General features: G+C 41.7%; 1 long non-coding RNA gene across 2 annotated transcripts in view; it reads right to left on the reverse strand.

The window, feature by feature from the left end:
* Window positions 1-1,736: 1,736 nt before the first annotated feature.
* Window positions 1,737-13,585, reverse strand: part of LOC126933530 (uncharacterized) — a 59,247-nt gene continuing 47,398 nt past the window's right edge. Inside the window, exons 4-5 of one of the 2 annotated variants that reach the window (XR_007718654.1) lie at window positions 12,311-12,449; window positions 1,737-1,888 (exon numbers count right to left, since the gene is read on the reverse strand). This is a non-coding gene — a long non-coding RNA (uncharacterized LOC126933530). Of the gene's footprint in view, window positions 1,889-11,052; window positions 12,450-13,585 lie in introns of those variants that run through there. The other variant, XR_007718655.1, reaches the window with a different exon arrangement.

Raw genomic sequence — 13,585 nt, forward strand, 5'->3', positions numbered from 1 at the left:
CACTAGGATGTCTGTGGATATAAAGACACACAATAACAAGTGTTGGCAAAGAATGTGGAGAAATTAGAACCCTCATGCATTGCTGTTGGGTCTGCAAAATGGTGCTATTGCTTTGGGAAGCAGTTTGGCAGTTCCTCAAAAATTGAACCTAGTGTTGGCATTTGACCCAGCAATCTTACCCCAGGTATATACCCAAGAAAACAGCAAACAAATGTTCACACAAAAACTTGCACATGGATGTTCATAGCAGCGTTATTCATCATGGCAAACAACCCAAATGTACATCAACTGATGAATGAATAAACAAAATGTAGTACCCACAAAATGTCATATTATTCAGCCATTTTAAAAGTATGAAGTACTGACACATGCTGCAACGTGGATGACCCAGACAACACTGTGCTAAATGAAATAACCCAGACCCATAAAGTCAATGTTACATGGTTCCACTTATATAAAATATCCAGGATCAGCACATCCACACAGACGGAAAGTAGACTAGTAGTTGTCACGGTCTCAGTGGAAGAAGGAGTAGCGAGTGACTACTACTGGATAGGATGGCTTCTTTTATGTGATGAAAATGTTCTAAAATTAAATGGGGTTGATGGTTGCACAACTCTGTGAAAATAATAGCTACTGAAATGTATATTTTGAATAGGTGAGTTATATGACATGTAAATTACATTTCAACAAAGCTGTTTAGAGGAAGGGTGGGGAGGAGAGAAGGAAGGGGAAAAGGGAGGGAAGAAGGAAAAAGAGACAGAGAGAGAGAGTATAAGCTTCTCTGAGAACCTCAAAGCAGGATTTTTGCCGGATCTCTTTTGCCTGATTTGTTTTACCTGTAAATAGAAGTAGGTTCGTGAGGTTAGGACTTGCCACTAATGTCTCCTGCAAATTCCTGGGGTTATGACTTGCCATTGTCTCCTGTAAATATTGCTCAAAACACCTCAGTATTACCTGTCACTGAAGAAATACAAAGACCTAGGCTTAGAAGTGAATTAAACTAGGTTTTATTTGCAGCTCTGCCACTTTGAAGAAACTCATGTCCTCTCATTAGGCCTCTGAAAGATGTTGCCAGGGCTCTGCTCATTTCTTCTCGCATCCCATTTTTGTGCAGACTGGCTTATTTTCTTCTTTCTCAAAGGCCTCACTCCATCTTTTTGTCAGAGGCTGCCTTCAGGCTCAAAGAGAGCCTAAAGGGCTGAGGATGTGTGCAACTCTTAGTGTCTGCCCTGTTGTGTACAGAGGACATAAATACCCCAATCACCTTGCCTTGCCAAGAGGACACCTCCAAGGTTAGACCCACTGTGATTATGAGGCTTTTGTGGTTTTGAGCCAAAGCTGAATACCCTTGTGTGGCCTTCTTCCCTTCCCAGTCCCAAATTCTTCGCTCCTACTAGGAACACATCCTAATAAATCCCCTCCACAGGAATCCTCATCTCAGAGTCTGCTTCTAGAGAATCCAACCTGAAAGAGCCTTCTTTACTTATCTGCAAAATAATAGTTAAGAGGGGTAACGGGAAAAAAGATGTATGAAGGCAACAGAGCAGGCTCTAGAACATGTCTTGTCAGAACATTCTTTTCTTTCAGTAAGTTTCTATAGGCCATGAACAGAAGGACCAAGAGGGAACTAACAATATGGTACAATGAGTGACTGAATAAATGGGCCAGGCAGGAAAACAGGAAGCCTTAGATGCAATACAGTATAGTAATAAAGAGTGTGAACTCAGGGAAGCTGGCTTAAATTTGGATCTCAAGTACTCCAGCTACTTGGGCATGTGATTTATTTCTCTAAGTTTCCATTTTTCCCTCTGTAAATGGAAATAATAACAATACCTGTCTCATAAAGCTGTTGAGAGGTTGAAATGAGATCATGGATGTACAGCATCTGGTATAAGAAAAAGTTCGCTGTTACTCTGGTGGTGACGGCAGTGGTTATTTTTATTGTAGATGTGTGTAGCATTAGTAGTAGAAGTAATCTGAGGACACCAAATACAAACTTTACCAACTTCACAATTTCACCACGATTGAAGTTAGATCTAATTTGACAGCTGGGCTGAATTCCAAACACCTTACAGCAGATTCAGGTTTAAATTTCATTCCAAAGAATGAAACCCAGTGCCTCATGTTGACTGTTGGAAGTGTTCTGCCTGATGGCAGAAGGCACTAGGCTTCTGTTTCAGGCAGGTGACACAGGCAGGGATTTTAATCAGCCCTCAAGGGGGTCTCACACCACCCAGGCTTCTGGTACTGAGAGAAGAACGATAGCTATCAAACTGACACTTTGTTGACCAGGAAAGCCTCATAAAATAACATGGAATATATATATATCCCCATGAGATACATAGATATATCTACAGATATATAGATTTATATAAACACACACACATATACTTGCTTTAATTTTAAAAGGATGAAAAAATGCATGGCAATTGGACTTGCCCAGGCATAAATTATACAGTATGGCATGTCAGTCAGCAAGCACAACAATGAGACATAAGAAGTTTGAGGAACAGGTAAACAGCTGTCAAGGGCTGCCTGGCACACAGCTCAGATATGGCACACTAAAGGGGCACACAGTGCTATGGGTTGTACAAGGCATCCCAGGAATGTTATATGCCTCACCCTAAGCTAAGCAAACTCCCCTAGGAAACCAGAGACAAGCTGTGGTTGTACATACCTGTGTAAGAGAAGGACTCCATATGTTCTGACTCAGGTTCAGTTCAACCAGTGTTTCTGCTTCCCTCCTGCCCCTCCACAGTCTACTCTCTACCAAGAGCCAGAGCGATCCTCTTACCACCTGCACTAGCTAATGTCATGTGTCTACTCAAAACCCTACAATAGATTTCCATCATACAGGGAACAAAGACCATAACATAACCTCAACATAACCTGGTCTCTGCAACCCTCTGTTGCCTCATTTCCTGCCCCTCTCACGCTTACTCACTTTATTCTAGCCCACCACCCTCCCTTCTCTTCTTCAAGTTTATCACGCACATGCCCATTCCAGGACATTTGACTCTGTCGTTCCCTCTTCCAGGGATGCTCCCTCCTCCCACTCACCCCTGTATTTCTGTGGCTCATTTCTGCTCAAGTGTCACCTCCTTAAGGTAGACTACTACCCAACGTATGGGGTAATTACTTGCGTATGCATTAATAACCTTCCTCACCCTGTAAGTTCCATGAAGACAGACTTTGTCCGTTTTGTTCCCAGTTGTATCCACAGTGCCTAGAACTGTGCCTGGTATATATTAGACACTCAGTATTTGTTTAATGAATAAATAGTTGAATGAATGAATTCCTTGAGTACATGAAACATACCCGGTAACTGGGGTCAACAATAGAATTCAATGAGAAAGAAAATTTGGGCCTTCACTTCAAGGACCTTAGACTTCAGGTCTACACTGTCTGAAACAGTAGCTATTAGCCACAGGCAGCTGTGGAGCACCTGAAAAGGTAACTCTACAAATTGGATGTTCAGTAAGTGTACAATACATGCTGAATTCTTAAGACTTAGTATGAGAAATGTAGAAGTCTCAATTTTTTATATTGACTAGATTTGAAATGGTATTTTTAATATACTTGGTTAAATAAAATAATTACAATTAGTTCCACCTGCTTATTTTAAATTGCTTTAATGTGGCTACTAGAAAATTAAGAAGTATGTATTTAGTTTGCATTTTGGACATGCATTGTGTTTCTATTAGGCACAGCTCATCCAGAGGGAGAAGCAGACATTAAGTGGATTCTTTCTAGATAGTATGGTTTAAGAAAGAAAATTTTAAATAATAATCAACACAGTGATATAGGGAGGTGAATTGAGGGATAGTTTATACAATCTAGAGATTCAAACCCTGCTGGAGGAACTGATAAGTATTAAGTGTATTTTAAAGCAATGCTTATCAAAGTTTCATGGACCTGCGAATGACCTGGACATATTGTTAACATGCAGATTCTGATTTATTGGTCTGGGGTGGGGCTGGAGAGTATATAGGTCCTACAACATCCCAGATGATGCCAATGTAGAGGCCTCCTAAACTACACTTCAAGTACAAAGGATTCAAAGGTCTGTTTGGAGTTAAACAAGTAGAGGACAAGAAGGCATCGGACCATTAGAAGCTTTACTCAAGGCTGGTCCAATACCTCCCTGCCAAGTGGCAGAAGATCTGGCTCCTTAGCTGCTAACGCTGCATTTTATTATTATTTTTTAATACACTTTAAGTTCTGGGGTACATGTGCAGAACATGTGCCATGGTGGTTTGCTGCACCCATCAACCCGTCATCTACATTAGGTATTTCTCCTAATGTTATCCCTCCCCTAGCTCCCCACCCACCGACAGGCCCTGGTGTGTGATGTTCCCCTCCCTGTGTCCATGTGTTCTCATTGTTCACCTCCCACTTGTGAGTGAGAACATGCAATGTTTGGTTTCCTGTTCTTGTGTTAGTTTGCTGAGAATGATTGTTTCCAGTTTCATCCATGTCCCTACAAAGGACATGAACTCATACTTTTTATGGCTCCATAGTATTCCATGGTGTATATGTGCCACATTTTCTTTATCCGGTCTATCATTGATGGGCATTTGGGTTGGTTCCAAGTTGTTGGTATTGTGAATAGTGTTGCAATAAACATAGTGTGTATGTGTCTTTATAGTAGAATGATTTATAATCCTTTGGGTACATACCCAGTAATGGGATTGCTGAGCCAAATGGTATTTCTGGTTCTAGATCCTTGAGGAATCACCACACTGTCTTCCACAATGGTTGAACAAATTTACACTCCCAACATTGTAATAGCGTCCCTATTTCCCCACATTCTCTCAAGCATCTGTTGTTTCCTGACTTTTTAATTCATTTTAAAGATTGCCCACTGGACGGGCACAGTGGCTCACGCCTGTAATCCTAGCACTTTGGGAGGCCAAGTGGGGTGGACTGCCTGAGCTCAGGAGTTCCAGACCAGCCTCGGCAACATGATGAAACACCATCTGTATTGAAATACAGGCTGAGCACTGTGACTCACGCCTGTAATCTCAGCACTTTGGGAGGCCGAGATGGGTGGATCACGAGGTCAGGAAATCGTGACCATCTTGGCTAACACAGTGAAACCCCGTCTCTTCTAAAAAATAGAAAAAAATTAGCCAGGCGTGGTGGCAGGCGCCTGTACTCCCAGCTACTCAGGAGGTTGAGGTAGGAGAATAGCGTGAACCCGGGAAGTGGAGCTTGCAGTGAGCCAAGATCGGACCACTGCACTCTAGCCTGGGCAACAGAGCAAGACTCCATCTCAAAAACAAACAAATAAATAAACAAACAAACAAACTAAAATACAAAGGCTGGGCCGGTGGCTCACGCCTGTAATTCCAGCACTTTGGGAGGCTAAGGCGGGTGGATCATGAGGTCAGGAGATCGAGACCATCCTGGCTAACACGGTGAAACCCCATCTCTACTAAAAATACAAAAAAGTAGCCTGGTATGGTGGCGGGCGCCTGTAGTCCCAGTTACTCAGGAGGCTGAGGCAGGAGAATGGGGTGAACCCGGGAGGCAGAGCTAGGAGTGAGCCAAGATCGTGCCACAGCACTCCAGTCTAGGCGACAGAGCGAGACTTCATCTCAAAAGACAAAACAAAACAAAAAAATTAGCCGGGTGTGGTGGCGTGCACCTGTAGTCCCAGCTACTTAGGAGGATAAGGCAGGAGAATCACTTGAACCTGGGAGGCAGAGGTTGCAGTAAGCCCATATCGCACCACTGAACTCATCGGGGTGACAGAGCAAGACTCCGTCTCTTGAAAAAAAAATAAAAAATAAAATAAAAAAATAAAAAGATTGCCTACTGCCTGAGGTTGCTGCCCCTGCCTAGATTTGGGAATTCATATGATGTATTATTGACTAAGACAGTGCTAAGCAGCTATGCGGGGTGAGAATCACTCAAGCTGAGCCTGAGACTTGGGCTACTAGAACTTCAGTCCCAGCATCAGGGCCTCTACTCAGTGCCTTCTGTTTCCTTTCCTTCGGACACACACTGGACTCTGGAGTGAAGGGGAACAAATGCAGAATTTAGGGTCTAGTCAGCCAGTGGCTCAACCCAGGTGGTGTTCTTGCCACCAGCCTTTTGCTTCCTCTTATCAGTAAAGGAGTCTTGAAGCTTGGAGTGAAGGGACACCCAGGCGGTTTAGGGGATTTAAGCAGGCTTGTCTCCATGTGGAGTGTTCAGGGTCTCTGAACACTCTGGCAGGTACTCATGTTTGCGTTATCACATATAACATATTTGGAACTCTGTACATCACAACAAGGCAAAGAAACACACTTGAGAGAAAGGATATGGAATGGAGATTAATGTGAGTGTGGGAGTGTGGGAGCCAGGACTGGCTGCTGGGGCTGCAGCAAACACACAAAGTGAAAACAGAGATTAATGTGGGGAAAGTGAACAAAAGGTAATTACAAGGCACAGAGGTCATGTTAAGGAACATGGACTTTATTCTGAGGGCAAAGGGGAGTTCCTGTAAAGTTATGGGTTACAAGGTAATGAGGGAAGAATTGATTTGAGAGGGACATCCTGGCTGCAGTGTGAAGGAAGGATTTATGGGCAGCGGTACTGGCCATAGGATGAGTGAGCATGCTCTTATATCATTCAGGCAATGGTGGCAAAGGCCTGGACAAGAAGGACTTCAAGAAACTTTAAAGAGAATAAATTAACCTCTTAGGGATTGAAAGCAGGGAATTTTGAAAACAGAGGAATACAGGCTTTTTCTCTGATTTTTGGCTCAGGTGAAAAGATGGTGCTATGAAAAGAGACTGAATACACACACACACACACACACACACACACACACCACCACCACCACCACAGTTAGTATTCTTGGGTTTGGAGAGTAACACATGTGGTTCGCTTTGTGGTGTGATAAGTTTCAAGTGCCCAGAGAATAACAAAGTATACAGCAAACTCTTGGATATATGAATCAGGAACTCAAGAGAAAATTCATGGCTGGAGACTTAGATTTGACTGTCGCTGTAACATGGGTGGATGTTAAAATCATGAGAGTAGATAATATTGACTATGGATAGTATATAAAAATAGGAAGGCTATGAGCCAAAGATAAATGCAGGGGAGAAGGGAAGGCACCTGGGATGAAGTGAGGTATAAGTACAATCTAGAGAAACCACTGGAAGGAATGAAGAAGAGTTTCAAGAGCCAGCAGTGGGTCAACTGTGGGGTCGATAAAATAAAAATGGCAAAAGTCCGTTGGATCTGGTTATTAGGTCATCAGTGACTTGTTCATAAGCTATTTCCATGGAGTACTGGAATCAGAAGTCAAGTTGAAGGAGATTGAAGAAGAAATGAAAAATGAAGAAAGTAGACAAAGTGAATTTAGTCACTTCAAAAAAGCATGGTGAGAGGGAGGGATAAGGGTAGAAGAGTGGCTGGAGAAAGATTTCGTTCATGAAAGGGCTTAGAGGATTTGGGGCTTTTGTCCTTTATTTTTGGTTATTTTAAAATGGGAGAAATTTTTCTATTTCAAAGTGGAAAAATTTTGAGTTTGAAATAATTTGTAAATTATTTCTGGCATCTGGGAGAGAATTTTTGATCCACAGTAACACACACACACACACACACACACACTTCAAAAAGTCATATCAGACAGTGATGCACACACATACACCCCAAAGTTACTCATGGTCTATAATCATAAAACCCTGGCATTTATCTCAGTTTTAAATTCTAATATAATATAATAGAAAGATTATTGATTAAAGGATTAAAGATCCCAGTTATAGTCCTAGGGTCTTCCAAATGATTGACCTTTAAGTTACTTTATCCTTCTGAGATTCAGTAACTTTAAAAGGCTGAACTAGATTAGGAATGACATCTTAGATACCAGCCCTAATGCTTTGATAGGGGCTGCTTGGCATGCTGTGTTAAAAAGGTTTCGGAGGTTGTGTCTACATTTAGCAAAAAAGACTACTGTAATAGATTAGCAATGTCTGCCACAGGCAGGAAAATAGTCGTTCTGCTTGGTATTTCTGAACTCCCGAACTAGAACATTTCATGATTCATTAAATGCATTATCATCCTGTCATATATCATGACTTCGGCCTAGGAAAATGCTCTGTCACCATTTTTATTTCTTATTTAGCCCAAATCCCTTTTTTTTTTTTTTTTTACTATAGAAATGGGATCTGACATGGCTAACTCTGACATCATCAAATCTCTACCTCTATTTATAAACTAGCCCTATTCTTTTCTGTTTATCTTTCTAATATTCTCTATAATAGCAAGGCCATTAAGAAACATAGACCATTGGCTATAAAAACTGCCTTCAGATATTTGGAACTGCATTTTTTTACTGACTATATAGGGCTCCAAATAGCATCTACAACATTTTAGACTGTGATCGAATTTCTTTGCAAGACAAAGAAGGTCTATTGGTCCTCTTTTGCTGGATTCAGATGCTGTGTTTATAGTATTTCTAACCCCTCAAGTGAAAAGTCCTTTGCCCTGTGGACATAATCACAGAAGTACATGACAGCTAATTCTCTAAAACACAATAATGGAAGATCTCTTCTCTCAACCACTCCCAAACTTCCAAAAATGTTTCTTTTCTAAGTGGCTTCCATATATATATGTGTGTGTACACATATATATACACACATATATATACATATATATACACACATATACACACATATACACACACACACACATATGTGTATATATATCCACTTATGCCCTCAGATAGAGCAGGACCCTGCTCTTAACATTTCTATTTGTTTGCCTGTGACTTCCAATTATGCTATGTGCCCATAGCATTGTTGAGAGGTTCCAATGAAATATAAACAAAAGCATTGTGTAAAAGTCTTGGTCATTATCTATAAATGATATTATTGCCATTGTTACTCTCCTCACAAGCATAGAGCCACTAAATAGGGAAAGATGGGGGCATTCTATAACCACATGTGGGACTGGTACAAGATGAAAGAACCAGAAAGGCAATTAATGGAGCTTTAGTAAAACAACTTCAAAATCAAAAAGGTTTTGATTTGGGTTAGTCCACATACCCAGCCAACTTTCCCCTTAATATCCCTCATTTTGTGGTGAGCATTTTTCTTTTTAAGAAAGGCTTATTTAATACAAAACCTGAGGGTCCCCTACTCCTGCCATGTGGCTGTTCCCTCAGGAAGCAGTCAGGCAATCGGGTTGTGTAAGAACACTGCTTCTATTCCACTGTTTCTTTTATTCCCTGGAGGAACTCCACTGGCCTGGGTACTTCCTTTCCATGGCCTCTCTCTAATATCTCCCTCTTCTCTGTAGTCATTTCCATCTCATTGCCTTTTTTCAACATTTTGAGATTCTCTCAAGTTAGTTCTCCATATTACTGATGCAATTATCTGCAGGGTCTACTGTACGTTTTACTTCTTCTAATACATTATAAGATTCTGCCAACTGATGTTTTATTTCAAAGTCATCATTCTAGTTTCTATCCAGCTTCTTTTTAATTTTTATCTTCCTGTGAGCAGGTTTACTTTTGATATTTATTGTCTTATCTCATCTTTAATCTCATGTTTCATGGAATCCAGGCTTAATTGAATTTTATTGAAAGGACAAGCAGATGTTGCCTTAAATTACTTTTGTTTCCTACGGTAAATCTTTTTTCAAGTATGTCCTTCCTTTGCCTCCTGTGAGCTCTGTTCTTTCCTGCTTGAGAATCTTTTCATAGGGCCCAAATTGATGTGTGTGGGTTTTCCCGCAATTTACTCATACTCAAAAATGAGAATTCTACACAGGCCTGAAATCTCCACCAGAAACAGGTGTAATAAGATGCTAAAAGAAGACTGATCTCAGTTTCAGCAAAAGCCCCAATTTAATAGGGGCAACCCAGGGCCAGCTACATAATTTGCTGGACTCAGTCCAAAGTGAAAATGCAGGACTGCTTATTCAAAAAGTATTAAGAAGTCCAAGATGGAAACAGGAGAGCATTAATCCAAGCACGGGCCTTTCTGAGGGAGGAGCCCTGTGTAACTGCAAATGTCATATGTCCTCGAAGCCAGTCTTGGGGGAAATTACCCTTGCAATCCACAGCAGGGTTCCGACCACCAAATAGGACTTATAAGGTGTCTGTAAATCAGATTTTTGAATCTTAGCCCCTCATCCACCTAAAAGAAATAGAAGAGTTGAACCTGAAGCAACTAAAGAGTGAGTTGGAATTTGGAGGGTTTCTCTAGAGCTAAGTATCAATGTGCTGTGACAACCTCACTCCTCAGTCTCCATGTGGCTCCAGGGAGATCCCTTGAAGAGTTTTACACAGGAAGAAATTGCAAGCAGGCAGGAGGGAGCAGCCTCGCCCTCATCTAGAAAGATGCAGTATAGCTTTCCCAAAGGGAAGTCTCCGTAAAGGCACGAAAATGTCATGGGAAAGAAAGTATTGGCTTTTAATGTCGGCCACGTCAGGAGAGCACGAGGTCATGACAATGCCAGTCAAGAATGCCCTTTCCTGCCCCAGCCTCTTGGTCTGGGAGTGAGGTGGAAGGAGCCAGCAGAGCATAGATAAGAAAGAAGAAAAGCATTAGGTTGAGGTTTTGACTATTACCCAGTATTGAAATGAAACTGCTTCGTGACTCTCAGTGATCAGAGAAGTTTCTATTATCCTAGAGTAAATGGACAAGGCAGATGGTCCACCACACGCCAAAGGGAAAGAACAACATCGTGAACTTGCACAGAGTTGTGTTATAATTGGGCTTGATTACGTTCTACTTGTTTAAATGCACAGGGTTCGGGTTCTTTTCAAGTTCTGCTTGTTTGCAGGATACAGACCTCTTGCTGATTGTTTAGATTGAGCACCAGTTGCCTTTTTCATTATTCAGCATTGCAAAGAGAGCAGGAGAAGCAGAGGTCTTAGACAGCTTCACTCTATTTGATGCAGGTGCAGCTGCAGCTCCAGGTGCCAGGCCTGGAGAGAAATCTTCCTACTGCCTTAGGAGACCCTCCCAGCTCCCTGCCACCACCTTAGCAGGCCCAACATTCCTCCCCACCCACCAGACCCAATTTCCCGTTAGCTTGAACCCAAAGAATCTGCTGATGTGAGAAGTTGTGCCTGCAATGCTTCCTCTAATTCTGTTCCAAAAAGCTGGAGGGGAGGGTGCTGCTGTCCACACTGAATGTTAGCTGCTGAGAATGCACACCAGTGGGGAATCCCCACTCAAGGTCACTTCTTTCAGCCCCTTTTGTGTACTTCCCTGACTGACAAACGTCTGCCATACCCTGCCCCTCAGTACACCCCTTTCTCCAGTCACAATCCCAGCCCTATCTGCTCTGAGCTACAGCCTCCTAGCAAACTTCAATTAGAGTACTGGGTCTCAATCCTGGCTGCACATCAGAATCAGCTGAGGAACACTGTAAACGCCAATGCCTGGCCCTCACCCCAGACCAGTTGCCGCAAACGACTGGGGAGTGTGGCGCAGACATCTGGGCTTTGCGTTCCTCTCCAGGCAATTCTAATGTCAGCCAGGGCAACTCACAGGTTATTCTATTTTTTGCTCAATTCGGTGTCATCTTACAGAAATTCCTCATAGCCTTTGGCATATGGATGACAATGTTTCCCATTTTTCACTGCTGACACAGATTTTTTTCATATTATTACATTGAGATCAATTTAGATTTGTCTGCAATACAAGGAAGACTCTCCTAACTGTCACTGTTAGGAAATAACTGTATCACATAAGGGAAAATTGAAATCTTCCTCCGCAGAGCTTGTAAAAACAAGCCAAAATCATCTTATTTTCTGCAGCTGTTTAGGTGGACAGTTACTAGGCCAAGGTTCTGTTTAATGCTATAGATCTACACTGGAATCCTAGTCAATCATAGAAGCAACAGTCCCTCCATTATTAAGAACTCTTCATGGGCAATTCTTTCTTAGTGAAGAGACAGAAATTAAGGACTGGCCCTGTAAACAATAAGTAAATCTAATCTAGGCACCTGTATGATCCAAATTCCACATCTCTCCAGAATTGCAATATTTTATTGATGTTTGAATTAAAAAAGTATATTGTTTACTCTAAAAGAAAAACTCAAGAGGGCTAGAGAAGGTCGGACTTCTCCCAGGGGAATAAAATTGATCATGATGTCTGTTCCATGGAAATTTAAGTATTAAAATGTAAAGAATACAAAATGTATTGGATTCCATTCAGCCTCTAACTTGCCTTTGTTCATTATCCTGAGCCTCAGCGATTACTGTCACTCTGTGCCTTAATAAGCTCTCACATTTGACCACTCTTTAGGCAGCTGAGCATGCGTTTCCTTTAGGATTTTGTTCACCTTCATTTACCTTCAGAGCTTGTGATAGAAATCACACCATCTTGAATACCTGGCTTTCTCGTGCAGGTCTTCTCTATCCCAAGTACAGCAAGCAGATTGCTTTGTTCTCTTGCCATCCTGAGCACAATCCAGGTGCTGAACACAAGAGGCTGTGAATAAATGATGAAACCAAGTTTTAGCTTAGAGCTCACTGTGTTCCATTTGCATACGTATAATGTCAGATTCATTATTCATGAGCATATGCTACAATGGCCCTCCCCTCAATTCTCCACTGCTCAATTCTCCACTGCTTCTGACTCTCAGATGTACAAGATGAACCTCTCTCCTGCAGCTTGGAGCAATTTCTCCTTTCTGAGTTCACGGCAGAGTGATAGCCCTATTTTTAATGCAAGTGTGGCTCCTTAGATGCATACCATTTACAACCTACCATAAAATAAAACTGAAGGTTTTGATTCTGAAAGCTGTAAGCATATTGGGTCAACAAAAAAAATTAAGAAGCAAGAAGCAAGGATTCCCTTTAGAATTCTGGTGGAGGGACATGCTGGTCTATCTATAGATAGAAGAGGTAAGTTACAATGGCACATTGCAGAGGGCATGCTGGAAAGCCTTTACTAATTAAAAGTCTCTCTTCCGGATAAGTGTGATGGTTAATTAATGTGTCAGTTTAACTAGGGTAAGGGATGCCCAGAGATCTGGTAAAACATTATTTCTGGATATGTCTGTGAGGGTGTTTCCAGAAGAGATTAGCATTTGAATCAATGGACTGAGAAAACAGATTGTCCTTACCAACGTGGGTAGGCATCCTCCCATCCACTGAGGGCCCAAATAGAACAAAAAGGCAGAAGAAGGGCAAATTCAGTCTCCCTATTTAAGCTGAAACATCTGTCTTTTCCTGCCCTCAGACAACATGGCTCTTAGTTCTCAGGCCTTCAGACTCGGGCTGAATTATAACACCAATTCTCCTGGTTCTCCAGCTCACAGATGGCAGACCGTGGGACTTCTGTGCCACCATAATTATGTGAGCCAATTCCTATAATAAATCTCTCTATATGCATATATACATATACATATAGTGTGTATATATACACACATATATACATACATATATAGTACACACACACACACATTCTATTGGTTCTGTTTCTCTGAAGAACTCTGACTATTACTATAGCAAGTTCCTCTCAAGCCTAGGATTCTACTATTACAAATAAGGAAATACTGTCTCTTAGAAGGAAAAGCTCCTTGGGGAGAATGACATAGCGGACCCTGTGATTTACTTTAACAG

The sequence above is a fragment of the Macaca thibetana genome, chromosome 13 (assembly GCF_024542745.1).
Source record: "Macaca thibetana thibetana isolate TM-01 chromosome 13, ASM2454274v1, whole genome shotgun sequence".
Lineage (NCBI taxonomy): Eukaryota > Metazoa > Chordata > Mammalia > Primates > Cercopithecidae > Macaca > Macaca thibetana.